Below are 11,020 nucleotides of genomic sequence, written 5' to 3'. Positions count from 1 at the left end.
ATACAGAACAACCCTAAAACCCTGCCTTATAACTGTATTCCAAAATTTCCACGACAATGCCACAATTTTTATTTTTATTTTTTACAATAGCATAAACCCAAACAATTAATCAAGAAAAATTAAATTCAAACATTAACATAAGAAATGCTAGTCCCAAGACAAAACCCATTGTACCCCGTACACCACAAAGTCCAGGTTGTCGGAACGGATGCCATCTTCAGTTGGCTTGTAGACAAACTTCTTTCAGGCGGTGTAGTCTAGTCGAATCGATTGCAAACGACAATCAAATTGCTCAGGGCAACTTTCAACGACACTGCACTTCGCGTACAGCTCGGAAATTTCCTTGGTACTACGCAGAACGCGTATCCTCTGCTTCCGTCTCCAGACAAGGTGCACGCTTGCAATGGTTAGCGTGTATCCACGTTGCTCTCCCCTCCGATCTTAACCGCCGGATTAGTCGTCAGGAGAATCTGGTATGGCCCCGTCCACCTTGGGTTTTACCAGGCGTTTCAGGTCCTTCACCACGATCCAGTCATCTGGTATCAAATCATGCAGCGGTCCAGTCATAGGAATAGCCTCCTTCACCTGCCTGTGAATCTCACACAAAATAGACTCCAAAAAGGTTGCACAGTGATAAACAAGCACATTTTCACAGAGGTCAGTTAAAGGTAACTGACTTCTTGTCGTCTGACTTAGTCTTCAAAGTTCTGTTCTCTCATTCAACTGAAGTGATTAACACAATGTTGAATCCTATAAACACCAAAATAACTTCCATAAACAAGTGTGACCCATTATCATTACATAACCTCAAAGAAAAATCCCATCGAAAATAATCTAAATTAACAAAAGCTTGATCACTGAGCCCCTGAGAAGTCTAAAACTTCTTCCCATCAACAATCATTAAACAGTATCACTTCTCCAAAAATTGAACTCTACAAAATCCATCTATCAATACCCAAATGGTTTCTCTAACCTTAACTGTGAAGCTTATTGTGTTTAAATTCCTTTTCTCATAATACTTGTCCCACATATGAAGAACTGACAAAAAATGACTATGCATCCATTACAAATCCTCTTGTATGCTAAAATAATGCATTCTTCTTGATATCACACAAACTGTAGAGGCATGATCTTTCCATGTGTTAACTTAGCAAAATCTCAAGATAAATGTTTTATGCAGACCATACAACCTCCATTTTTATTCTCATATCCTTCCTTTTTCCAAAACGCATTTTCTTGTGGATTAGTCCAAGTTCGAATCTCCATTCCACCATTCCTTTCTCCATCTGTCCGCTGTATTCTGTAATTCTTATCAAATATACTCAAACAAAACAAAATTCTCACTCTGGGTTAAATACAGTCCAATATTTTCAACTCAGCAATATCATATCAAACCCTCACAATCCTATCACAAATCCAAACTACTGAAGCTAAAGACATAAAACCATAAAACCCCCATAGTCACTCTCTGTTTGGATCAGTCAGTCATCAGTCAGTCATCAATTCCTAAACGTCACCTCTTCCTCTCTAAGAAGCCTGCGCTTCCCTTAAAGAATCTGTAACAAATGTTGTATCAAGGTCACACAACAATTTTCCTCAAAAGAGTCCTGTGAGCCCAAATTTGTCAAGTTAGGCTCATCCGGACATAGCAACATCATGTCATCACTTCCTGTAAACATATCAACATCAAAAACATATTCTAGTTAGTTCATCAATGCATTCAGGCAATCCAGAAACTGCTCCAGCTAGTATCAGCACTAACATTTTCCCTGTGGAATAATCATAATTGTTAGAGTGAATTCCACATTTGCATACAGCAAGTTGTGTCCCAGATCAAACTAAGAAACTTCCTGTTTCCATACTTTTCCCAGAATCATATGTAACACCAATGATGTATTTAACTATCAGTAAAAATATTTTAACTCTTTTACACTAACTCTTTGTTAGTAAATCAACTCAAATAAACAATCGCGCATTTCAAACTCGAATCAAACAGCGCGCTCTGGAACAAAGCAAAAACTCTCAACCTTTTTTCATTTCTTTTAAACAACACAGATGGTTGGCGTTTACCATCTATTCACTTAATTTTGCTAAAGTATAACTTTTCCAATCCAATTAGAACTAATTTATGAACCAGGGTCTAATTTCTGCATTTTTATGGATACCATCACACACCACAGATTTTCCGCTCGTAAATACTTTCTCGTCCGAAAGGCTTCTACCTCCCTGTTTGGCTAGGATTTAGAACAAATGTTAAATCATACATTCGTAAACCACCAAACTTCGAATTCATCTAAACGGACACATCTTTCACCATTAATACTCACATAATTATGCAGAATTACACCCTCTGGGATCACCTTTGTAAGACGTAACGGGACTCTTTTAGCCCCCACCTTTCCTCGGAATTTCTGAAACTCATTTAAAATGTCCTCAAACAAACAAAACCTTGTTAGCAAATGTCTCAAAATACTCATCACCCAACATATTTCAAAAATACCCAAATTAATATGTAAATTCGCTTCAAATTTATCTATTTCTCTAAATTTTCGTCTTAGTCAATTTCTCAATTTCCATCTGCGCATGCGTCATGCGGTTACTCCTGGATCTCAAATGTCAAGCTGCAATTCCTTTACTAGCCTGTACCCGCCTGTCGGTCTGTTAGTTTGTTAGCCAATGTCGTTGCCATATTTGCAAATTCAACTTCCTGGACTCTCCTTTGTCTCAGGACAGAGCAAAATGCACTTCCTCCACGTTTTCACCATTAGCCATTAACCAACAGTCACAGCCTAGATTTTCTTTACAATTACAACCTTTACAATTCTATCAACCATTAGTACTATTTTATTTTCAACATAAAAATTTGGCTCTGAAATCTACATATGCACCTAATATCACTCGTCAGAGAATGACAGTTTACCCATGTATTAGCATTCTGGTTGGACAAAGCTTCAACTTCAAGTCCATTTAAATAGGTAAATATGAATACCACCAAACCCAACACATTTCAACAAATCATCTCAGCAGCAATAAACACACATATGTAGCACCTTTGCCCTTGACAACAATCGCAATTCAGTCTCTCTAACTAGTTCCCCTTGTATACACTTCAGTCCCTCGGACTGGCTCAATCTTTCTAATCACTTATTCATAACCCTTTACATATTTCTTTAAACAACAGTAACATCTGTGAACTCCCACAAAATTAAAAATTAAAAACCATCGAACATTTCCAGACATAAACAAAAATATTCCTTAAACAACATAACATTTCCGTTTGAACACATAACTTTCTATAAAAGTTTCAATAACCCCGGGATTGTAATTCTTAAAATGAATACCGCTTTTATTGCCAAAACTGGCCTTTTACCAATTATCCTACCCAAACACTAAATTTCCAGCGCGTTATTCAACAACGAATCAAGCTCATAATATAGAAAATCGGTCTGTACATAATTTCCAAATCAAGAGTATGGCAACTCACAATATATTCTTAAGTTTGACAAAGAAACAGAAACACACATCTGTTTTCCAACCAATATACTTCTCAATTCAACGTCAAATTCTCTATAAAATGAGTGAATTTTTTTAATTTTTTTTTTTTTTTTTTTTGCACTCATGTGTGGGCCACTGCACGCAGAATGAGCTTTACTGAAAGAATCAACTTCCGCTAGGCTCAAGCGCATGCGCCTCTTTTCAAGTGGAGAATTCAGTCAAAGAATTAACATTAGCATTTTCAAAACAGAATGTCTTCGTCTTCAAAAACAAATGCCTTCTGGCGGTAATCAGACCGATGTAAAGTCTAACATCAAACATATAACGGTTAACACAGAGTTGTAAAACAATCGTCTCTCCTCTACCAAGTGTCATAACCGATAAACATTGTACGCCACCATTTTGGAACTCAACTTCCGGTCACGAACCCCTCTGATTTTGCGAGAGTTCGCTCACAATTTCCAGAAAACTTTCAACAAAGATGACACATCTCCGGACATTCACGTACATTTTGCTCAAATTCCCACAATTAAAGCACGCATTTTGGATTGACCTTACCTAGCAATTCGTGTTGGCCTACATGTTTTTCAACAGCATGTCAACACGCTCTGCATCAGCTTTGACCATAGCCCACAACACGCTTATTCCAAACACAACAGGGACTCAAACCCTTTGTTCCGGAGAGGACTTTAACCTCTCCTTTGAAACACAATGGCAATTGCAAGTCAAGGCACAAGCTTCAATCTTTGCGGGAATCCAAAGCAAATTTATAAAGATGGCAGATGTCAGAAGATACCTGACCTATCTCCATCCAATCAGAAAAAGCTCTCCAATCAGGCTAAAATCTATTCTTTTCTACACTTAAAAAAAACCGTGTATCTATTTCTCTCCACGAACCTATTTCGCAATACAATAAGGTCCTTAAAACAAAACGACCCCACAATCGAAAATCCACATTTATCAATCCATATTTGCATTTGCAATAAACTATCGTTACCATACTTTTGTTTCATGTAATCGATGTTTGGACAGGTCAATTCTGCCTCCAGACCATTCATTTTTAGAATTACAATCCATAAACGATAACCAACAACGGAAAATAAAGACACAATTACCCCTTTTCTTTTCTAAAAACAATTAAATTCCGACTTCACAACTTTCAATGAAAATAACTGCACAATCATAAATTACAAATATTCAAACCGAAAAATAATTAAAGTTTTGAAAAATAATTAAAATTTAGATTTTTGTAATTTGTATATAGGTTGAATAATAGACACCATTAGTTACTCATACTTCTTTTAACCTCAAAAAACATAACTTGTAATTAAAACAAAAAATGAACACGCGTGTTGCAAACTTAAAACCTCTACTTTGAAATTTCACAGGCCCATACTTCCTAACTTTTTTTTTTCTTAAACACTCAGCTGACTAGTATACTTTTCTCTCGGGACTTAGAATCACGTTTAGGCCGTAAATAAATAAGAACTGTTATGACCACCAAAGCCAATACAATTTCTCAAACTATCACTAAACCAACATATTCTAATCCTAGGGTCTCAAAAGACACATAACACGATATAACATGTGAATTTATCACCCTTTTGTGCGCTCGTCAGCACACTTTCCCTGCATGCTTTTTTACGACTTTCACGTAAAGGATAAGTTCTCCGGCCTTACCCGATTAATTTGTACGACTTGCACGTACAGGACAAAAGCTCTCCTCCGGTCTCTGCCCTATTAATTTCGTACGACTTGCACGTACAGGACAAAGCTCTCCTCCGGTCTCTGCCCGATTACTAACTAAACCGAATTATTGACCATAGTCTAAACAACACACATTTAGACAACTCAAATTACACAGTGGCCAAAAAGGATTTCTCACCGGTTCTTTCAGGATCCCGCGTCAGCCACAAAACGTCCAACGGGCGCCCCCCCCTGGCCCTGCTGTCTCACGCATGGCGGAAGGAAAGGCGGCTTTTGCCGGAAGATTAATTCGCCGAGGGGAGCCGCCTGCCGAACGTCGTAGACCAATGAGGATCCCCTTACGGGCCACCAAGTGATATGGAAAAATTCTAGTGGCACTGTGTAAATTTGAATAGTCAAGAGATGGCGGTTACAATAAATTTATTTTGCTTGTACAAATCAAGATTTAACAAAGTACTTTGTGATCAGTCATAACGAAGGAGGTGCTAGCCACAGGTCGTTCGCCAGAGTGATACAGAACAACCCTAAAACCCTGCCTTATATAAACACACATATTATAACTGTATTCCAAAATTTCCACGACAACGCTTAAAAATGTATGAAAGTCAGTAAGATACTCTTTTCATCACTGTTTTTTCTCAATTTTCAACAGTAAGAAAATATCGCAATGCATAACAATGACAGATATACTTTTAAAACTTTTTCTCACCATTTTGGTTTTAAAGCACATACCTCTTTTAAAAATGTTGTAAAACCTTCTTCACTATTCAAGCCATCAAAACAATTGTTTCAACTGCTTTCAGCAAACACACACATTTTCTTCAGGAAATGTACCTTTCTAGTTCTTTTTGCCCCCCTAAGGATCTGTCAATATTTGGACTACATAGACATTGTCGGTGTCAAAAGTTTCGTCTTGGGAGAGATTGAGTTGCTTGTATTTTTATTTACGTTCCGTTGCACGGTTTAGGCTGAACAAAAGTTTTTGTGGCAAAAAGTGCCTTGTGTCAACAAAGGGTACTCGGTGCCAATGTCACAACGTCAGAACACGTTAGCAACGACGCATTGATACAACGTGCATAGATGTGCTGTTGCACAGCGAGTATCGTATCGTGCCGTGGTGTACTAGCAGCATCATACATGTACATTTAAGCAAATCAAAACATCACTTGCATGTACAATAAGTAATGTCACATTAAAGAATGTATTCTCAAGCTTGTGTGGTGCGTCGCTGGCTTCAGTGGCACAGCCTAAACTTTATGTTAAAAGAAACATTCTCACAAATGTTCCTATTTAGTAGTATCATTAGTATCAAAAAAACGAAAAATCACAAAATAGCTAAAAGTAGATATAAGAATGAATGTTACAAAATTGATCAAGACTAGACAGGTCATGTCAACTAGTATAGACGTAATGTGAAAATGTAAGTTGCAGCTTTGCAAGCTAGCCAACACTAGCTAGTTAGTTAGCAAGCAGAGTGTTAGCTGAATGCTAGCTAGCAAGTTGCAGCTAGCTAGTTAGCAAGATTGCACTGCTTGCCAGGTTTACCACACAATTAAAACACAGCTACTTACATTTGAGGATACACTTGCATAAGAAGTTTCACTGTAGATGTCAAGGCTCCCGTGTTGGCTGGGAAATGCATGTATTTGACCCTTCTATTGAGATCGCGAGTAACGTTTCTCGGTTATTATTCCCGGAGTCCACCAATCCGAAACTATACTTTTAAAGTCCATATCACCAGGTTGCCTGCATCAAATTTCAACATCCAATATACCGGATAGGATGCCAAGAGCATGCTCTACAACATGGGATCATCCATGTCTATCTGCAGTAAAAGTCTATCTTTAATAAAATCATCTTAATTCTGTGTTCAATAGTTTAATTTTATTACTATTTTACACATCATCCAATAAAATTTTCCAGGACAACTGTTTCAATTTCCATGTAAGTGTTCACTTTTTCTCAGTTTCCATGACTTTTCCAAACCTGGAAAATGAAAAAATAAATTCCATGTGGTTTCCAGGTACCGTGGGAACCCTATAACACCTTCCCACAAGGTTGCCCTGACATCTGTGGTAATGAAGTCTTTTGAGCGCCTGGTGCTGATACACCTCAAAGCCATCACAGACCCTCTCCTGGACCACCTGCAGTTTGCCTACAGAGCCAACAGGTCTGTCGACAACGCAGTTAACATGGCCCTCCACTTCACACTCCAGCACCTGGACTCCTCGGCATCCTACGCCAGGATCCTGTTTGTGGACTTCAGCTCTGACACCACCATCCCCGCTCTGCTTCAGGACTAGCTCTCCCAGCTAAACGTGCCTGACTTCACCTGCAGGTGGATCCCTGACTTCCTGTCTGACAGGAAGCAGTGCGTTAAGCTGGGAACACACGTCTCTGACTCTCGGTCAATCAGCACCGGATCTCCTCAAGACTGCGTCCTTTCACCTCTGCTCTTCTCCCTGTACACCAACAACTGCACCTCCAGTCATGAGCCCGTCAAACTCCTGAAGTTTGCGGACAACACCACCCTTATTGGGCTCATCTCTGGTCGGGATTGAGTCTGACTACAGGTGGGAAGCTGACAACCTGGTGACCTGGTGTAGCCAGAAGAGCTCAGTGCTCTTAAGACAGTGGAGATGGTTGTGGACTTCAGTGTCAGAAAAGTTAAGGATGTAACATTTTATTGAAGGCAAGCACAAACCATTGTTCTCTCTCATATATATTTACTATATATATTTACTATAATATTTATTATTATTATTATTTTTCCCACCCCTAAGGATCCCTCAATATTTGGACTACATAAACAACGTCGGTGTCAAAAGGTTCGTCTTGTTAGCGATTGCATTGCTTGTATTATTTACGTTCTGTTGCACTGTTTAGGCTTGAATTAAGTTTTTGTGGCAAAAAAGTGCCTTGTGTGGCAAAAGGGAACTCAGTGCTAGCCTAAAGTTGCTAACGTCAGCACACGTTAGCAACGACGCATAGATACGTTCCCCTTCGTTCTTTTGGTGAGTAGTCTCACACAAGCCCGACTTACCCCAGGGTTCAACATAAACATTTTTTTGGCACTGGCCCCACCGGGCCAGTGGGTTTGAAACTTCCTGGCCCCAAGACAATTTTTACTGGCCCCCCCTCCAAAAGTTGTAATTTATCATTGTTACAACAAAACCAAAGACTTCTAAGTTGTGTTATACTGTTAACATGTTTAACCATTTATTAAACACATCCTGGATATAAAAACAAAAATGAAATCACATTTCTAGTGATAAAAAATAAAAAGGTAATAGTCAGCAAAACAATTGACTTTTAACCTCAAACATGACGTGCTCTCTTCCCTGCTGACAGCTATCTCTGCACAACTCTGTCAGGCTGAAACTGAAACCTCTGGTCCCTCAATGGTAATATATAAAAGCTTCCATAGCATTTCATCAGTATGATACTAAGTACCCAAGTCGACACCATTCTTCTGCTGCAGTTCAATAGCCTGGGGGAACGAGGTGAACGGTGCTGGCCCGTCTTAATTACGTGATATGCCGTTGTTATAAGTCGTGCAATAACACGATGGGCATCTACATTTAAATTCCTGACCAGCATGGTCAACGGCCTGGAAGATGGATTGTCAACCATCCGCTTAGCTGTCACGCAAACCAGGTGCTGTCTGCTAGCATGGCTGGTCAGGGATCCTGAATTTAAAGATTACATTAAACTAATAATGCATGGTTGCCGACGTTGTCAGTGTCCGTAGTGTGTTTTTATACTTTTAAATTCAGTCTCGTCACATTACGTGACTGTTCTGTGCCACGGCTAGCTTGCTAGCCCAGCCTACAAACGACTGGTTGAGTGACCGGTGGCGTAACATGTATTCTACTGTAATCTTGCACTAGTAAAAATTCTGTATTTTTACACAAATGTTGTGTACTTGCTGTGTTTTTTAACGCTCTGCACCGCTTGCCTTCCCACAGTACACCACGCTCGGGGGCGTGTTAGACAAGTTAATACAGAGTTGTAGTTCTCTAAGGTCACGAGACTGAATTTAAAAGTATAAAAACACACTAGGGACACTGACAACGACGGCAACCCTGCACCATGCATTATTAGTTTAATGTAATCTTTCAATTCAGGCTCGTCACATTAAGTAACTTTGTTCTGAACAGAACTTGAAATTGTAAAACCTAGAAATGTTTACCATGACCAACAGTTGCTAAGTTACAAGAAACAAAAAAACAATCCTATTAGCCAACGCTAGTGTTTTCACGCTCCTCATTTACATAAAGTTGAGAAAATCCAACTTGTAACGCTCCGCTTGCTTTTCCACAATGCCCTACACGAGTCAAGGCCTGGTTTAATTGAAAATGAATTGGAAGCCGACGCGCCTCCCGCTTCGCTGTAGTGGACACTCACCGTTAGATTCAGACCTAGTCCCGTTAAATTGTAGAGCTAGCTAACTACAAGACTTCTGCTGTGTGGGAATCGCAGGAACCAGTTGAAGGGTGATAACATGTAGCTCACACATGTAGCTTAGCTATGTTTCCAGGCTGTGATATCAACACCCTGTATAATGATGATAATAGTCAGAAATCCATGCCATTCAATATCGAACAAGCGCGAGGCGGTTTTCAGCGCAGATAGCCGGTCAGAGCCATCGGCAACCGATGCAAGCACACCTCACAATTTCCCCAGAAATGTTACCCTCTTTAGTTCTACGTATATACAATAATTGATATGAATTCTAATGCAAAATCCTGAGCAGGATGAACATTTAAGCCTGAACTCACCGAGCCTGCGTTTCTTCCCATCTGCAGTAGCAGAGTCACAACCATGGGTGCCCAGAAGAGCGTAAACGCAATGATGATGTATCCAAAGCGCTGGGCCAGTTTCCCTTCCATCCTCTTCATCCCCCTCTCTCTGGCGGTGGGCGATAAGAGACAAACTGACCCTAAAATCTGTGGATGTTTACTTCTCTTCCCCGGGACGTCCTCTGCGTTGCAAGCCAGACACGACGAGCTGGCTTCAGACACAGTGATGACTGCGCATTGGGGGGGGCATGGGTTTCTGGTTGATTGCTCGGTGGGTACTGTCCGAGGTGCTGAAACAGCAAGGTTCCAAATGTGTTTCCCCAGTGATGGTTTCAACTGAATCCCACCGTCAAATACTTTTTTGCTGTGTTTCCTCACCACTATGAAAATTCGCACATAATGAACAATTATCAGTGTCAGGCAACAACTCCACAATGGAACCAAAACATACACACCAAACGGATCCAAATATGCACCGCCATGCAAATACTCTTGAGCCCGTCGACGGCACATCATGTAAAACACAACCTGTTTGGACAGAGTGACCGAAAGTATGGCCAAGATCACCCCACACACCCAGATTGAGAAAATCCACAGACGGATCCTTGCTTTTGTTTTCTCCGTCTGGAGTGGAAATGCGATAGCCCGAAACCGCTCCACACTAATACTGACTAACGTAAGTAACTGGGCGCAGCTGCAAAGGGAATAGGTAAACTGCTGCAAGGCACACCAAAAGGCTGACACCTCTTCATGCCTCCCTTCTCGTAGGACAGAGAGTAGCAACAACGGTATGTCCACTGTACATTTGAGGAGGTCGCTGGCAGCTAGATTAACTAGAGGTGCATTGTTAACAGTTTGGAGACTTCGGTTTTTAAAAACCACCAAACACACTAACAAGTTTCCTGGCAATCCTAAAAGAAAGGTCAATATCAAGATCGCACAGTTAAGCACGAGAACAACTGTATCTGTAGGCAGCCCAGTCGTAGTTCCATTCCATGCAGCATCCAGACGACTGT

Source organism: Osmerus eperlanus, chromosome 4 (assembly GCF_963692335.1).
Source record: "Osmerus eperlanus chromosome 4, fOsmEpe2.1, whole genome shotgun sequence".
In the NCBI taxonomy this organism is placed as follows: domain Eukaryota; kingdom Metazoa; phylum Chordata; class Actinopteri; order Osmeriformes; family Osmeridae; genus Osmerus; species Osmerus eperlanus.
The sequence above is the reverse complement of the archived record's forward strand: the minus strand, read 5'-3'. Positions refer to the sequence as shown.